Consider the following 5000-nt stretch of genomic DNA (forward strand, 5'->3'; position numbering starts at 1 on the left):
ACCCCCCCCCCCCCCCTATCTTACCATTCTCCCCAACCGTGCTCCGCTGGTCCCGTTTTGAACTGAAGATGTCATCTGCAGGCTTTGGGCACAGCTTGAGACTGCCTTTGGGTTACGTTTATTCACAAAGCATTTTTACGATAACGAATTTTTTTTTCTCTATTGGTCTATAAATATTCCTGGATAGTAAAGATTTTGTGTCGGAAAAGAAGGGTTAGAAGCATCTTTTTATTTTTTAAACGCATCCCCTGAACAAACACACACACGTCTGTATATATATATATATATATATATATATATATATATATATATATATATATATATATATATATATATATATATATATATATATATATATATATATGTATATATATATGTATGTATGCATATATATATATATATATATATATATATATATAATTTATATATATATGTATATATATATATATATATATGTGTGTGTGTGTGTATCTTTGCTATCTTTGATTTTACCAGTGGCTTCCCGAGTGGCCTTCATAATATTTCACGTATTATGAAGGATCTCGTTGTCGAAGGTTCTGGTATCTCCCTTATGTACAAGGAGGTTCTGGGTCTAATTATGTTGGATTTTTAAGGTTCTTCCCGTCAGTTGTATAGATGGTTTTGTATACCTCAACATTAATATGTACAGTTGGACACAGGAAATTGTACACCTTGCTCTGACGAAGTGCACCCAACCACACCCTTACTGCGCTGAGAGATCTTGTGTTTAGTCCCACCTACAACCTTTGCCATCTTTTCCTATACTATGTATTTGGTTACTCGCCGCGATGTAATGGTGTAACAGGGTTCACTAATTCGGAGCGAGGTGTGCCATGGACTTTTGTCCAACTGTACATGGTTGTTAGTTAATGTTTAACAGCAATACTAGGAAATTTTACGTTTCATAGTTTGAATAAAAGTAAATAGAGAGAGAGAGAGAGAGAGAGAGAGAGAGAGAGAGAGAGAGAGAGAGAGAGAGAGAGAGAGAGAGAGAGAGAGAAAATCTTTGCAGGAAGGGAAATCCATGATGAGACTTTTACCAGGGCAATTAGGCAAAGGATGGCAGTTTTTCTTCTTAACTACCGCTGTGGATAATGAGATTCGTTTGCACAAGCACCCGTTGATGACCATCACGAAGGATAGGCGGCTTATTTTGTAGGACGACTTGCATGTCACATTCGAGTGGCCATCATTACTGAGAGAGAGAGAGAGAGAGAGAGAGAGAGAGGAGAGAGAGAGAGAGAGAGAGAGAGAGAGAGAGAGAGAGAGAAGTTCATTAGGGGAAGAAAAAATGTTTTAGTTCCTTGTTCTTATTCTTGCTGTATATTTGGCCTTTGATATCAATAATGAGTAGTAGTCAGTGATCTGTTACGTCTTTATTGGATTTTGTGAGTATTTGAAATCATATTGATAATATATTTTAGATATCCTTTCAATCGGTATCTGTTTTATGGATTTTCTGTTTTTCATTTAAATATCTTTAAATATTTTGGATATGCTTTAGAAATCTAATTGCCTTCAGAATATTTATTCTTACAATATGTTTAAAGGATTTTCTATTGTTTACTTAAACATCGTAACTAATTTCAGTTGAGTTTTTCTGTTGAAGTAAGACACATTTCTAATTTCATTTGTTTAAGCGTAGTAAAATATACTAAATACGTGCATTGATAGGAACACACATATTCACGATATATGTGGACTGTTTGTATTTTTATTTTCATTCATGGTATAAGACTTGATAAATTTTTTCTTCGCCTGATAGTCTTTGATATTGTGTGTTTCCAGTATCAATGTATTAAGCATATTTAAAATATTCACGATAGGAGGGGTTTTGTTAAGAAAAATTATGGTGTATTTTCAAATGTTTTTATTATTTATGTAAATGAAATATTGCATGTGGTGATGATTTAATGCCGCAAAAATATTCACTATCCAGGATAGTAGGAATGATCGTAGCTTTTATTTGTCCTGATGGTAGTCTGCAATTTTGGAAACATGACATATATATATATAATCCCACCCCAAAAAAATTCTTGCTCTGAAATATATCTATAGATGAAATATTGTTTAATTTTCATAAACCTAGGCACACTTTTGAATAATGTAAGCTATATAATCATTTGATATTGATAATATTCTAAGTTCTGAAATTTCAGTAACTTGGTTTGATGAAATTCATCAATTTTTTAACTATTTTCGGCGCTTATTAGGTATTGTCGGCGTACAGAAAAATTAATTCATTTTTTTCGCTTTTCGACTTCAAACTAGTTTTCAAACTCCATTTCATTAAAATGACGGTGAATGATCACACTACTTTCTGTCCTTGATCTTTGCGTAATGGAATTGCTTTTATTTAATGCTAATATTAGGAGCGGTTGTTAAGCTTCTTAGTAAAGCTCAACTTGATATCAAGCTTTTGTGTCCTAGACTCTCAGTGCTTTTAAAGGTAACTCATGGGCGGAAGAGACAAGGTACATGATAATGGCCTAGAAACCGACCATATATGCATATTATCAGCGCCCAAGCCTCCTCTCAATCAAATACCCGACCTGGGGATCAGGCAGTGGCTGCTGATGACTCATCCTGCAGACCTATTAACTAGAAAATTTAGTCTGAGCGGGGCTCGAACTCCCAACCCCCAGATTATGTGATAGGGGCGTTAATATGATTTTCCAACCAATGAGCATAAAAAGATTGAAGGATAAGGGTAATCCAAAGGTTATTCATTATTTAAGGAGAAAGACACCCTCACCCTTAATGATATGGCCTAAGGAGGAGATACGTGAAATTGGAGTGGGACTTGTAATTGTATAATAATAGAAGATGGATGTTTTTGTTTTACGAAGTCCATGGCTAAATATATTTTTTTTCACCTGAGAGTTATAGGTAGGCATTTAGTAACTAATATTAACATTCTCTCTCTCTCTCTCTCTCTCTCTCTCTCTCTCTCTCTCTCTCTATATATATATATATATATATATATATATATATATACAGTATATATATATATATATATATATATATATATATATATATATATATGTGTATGTATGTATGTATGTATATATATGTATATATATATTATATATATATATATATAGAGAGAGAGAGAGAGAGAGAGAGAGAGAGAGAGAGAGAGAGAGAGAGAGAGAGAGAGAGAGAGAGAGAGAGAGAGAGCTTAAATAGTGGATAGAATTTCGAATTCTGAAAGGTTTATATAAATCTAGGATAGAACCAAATAACTTCTCATCTTTGTTAAGAGTTAATTGTCATCTTTTTAAGAGTTGAGTGTGTCTTGCTAATTTATTCCCTCTTATGACATTACCTTAAGCATTTCCTTTGGAGCTTGTGCACGGTGTGACGTCAGATTCCCTGAAAACGCATGGGATCTCTCCTTTCAATATTAAAAGTTACGTTTGGTATATAATCCTTGTGACCTATCTAATACGTTGAATTTGTCATATTTTATCACGTATTCTATTCTTTGTTAATGTGTATTCTTTTAACAATGTAGTAATTTTAAATCTTAATTCTTTTCTTCTTAAGATTAACGAGCACAAAGATATGATAGAAGGAAATTGAGATAGGATAAGAGGACTGGCAGCTTATGACTCGACCATTCAGAAGAAAGTTTAGTGAATTAAGTTGTGGAATACTGATCCTTACTTTTGATTCTGGGGACGAAGGAGGGTGAAAGGATTTAATTCAAGCTACCATTATAGGTCGCCAGAAGGATGTGGTCGAATCTTACCTTGCCATTTAAGATATCAGAAAAATTGGTTTAAATGTTACGTGAAAACATTACGTATTGAAGGAGTCAATCCTGGTCTTGGGATCTGAAAAATGACATGCTTGTTTTATATGCATATAAATTATTTTCAATGGCGTTGTGATGATGCGGGTGTTATATGTTGCAAGGGAATTCAATTGTGTTTATTGGGTTCCGCTAGTTTTCTTTTTCAGAGGGTGATCACTTATGTTGTTTGAACAATAAAACATTACTTTTATTCACTAGATTATATCTTACTTCCTATTTTTTTTTCATCTTTTGCATTTACTTATCCAAAATACAGACCTTTTCTGAAACGTTATCTAATAGATCAGTGGAAAATTGTAAACTGAAAATAAAATGAACACGAAGTGCACAAATGGAACGGCTCAGTCTCTCCATTAATCAATGAAGCCATTAGCAAGATTTTTTTTTTTTGTATTAGGAGCATGACCGACAATTTTTGTAAGGAAGTTTATAGGTTATTGGTAATCGTTTATTGGATTCGTCATAACTTGAATGTACGCATATTTTTTGCAAGGAATTTGCAACTCTTTTAGGTGCCTTGATAAAAACGTCTAAAGTGCAATTTTGTCTGATTTGGTAAATTATTGGGTGTGGGGTTTGAAGTAGAGAATTATATGATCAGATCGTAAGAAAAGACTGTCTCCGATGAGATGTACCTATATTGTTGTATTTTTTTTTTTTTTTTTTCTGATGGCTGAAGCAAGGAATTACTAATTATTTATATATATATATATATATATATATATATATATATATATATATATATATATATATATATATATATATATATATATAAACACGAACTATTTCTTTGTTAACTCGGATATTATTGTATAAAAACAAGGATTTAACTCTGTGTATGCATAGATGTAAATAATGTTGTTTTTATTTGATTATTTATAAGAATTTAATATTTTTTTTTCGCATTTGTGTATTGTATAAAAGTAAAAAAGTCAAAATTTATTGGAGACACTATTATATTAAGATTGGCAAATACAAAATTTAAGAATGACCTCTGAAACCATGATTTGAAGTTTCTTAAAATTTATTTGTTTGCGATATTCGAACGAAAATAGGTCTAACATCTAATACATTATATATATATATATATATATATATATATATATATATATATATATATATATATATATATATATATATAATATGTATATCTATATTA

This window comes from Palaemon carinicauda, chromosome 11 (assembly GCF_036898095.1).
Source record: "Palaemon carinicauda isolate YSFRI2023 chromosome 11, ASM3689809v2, whole genome shotgun sequence".
Taxonomy (NCBI): domain Eukaryota; kingdom Metazoa; phylum Arthropoda; class Malacostraca; order Decapoda; family Palaemonidae; genus Palaemon; species Palaemon carinicauda.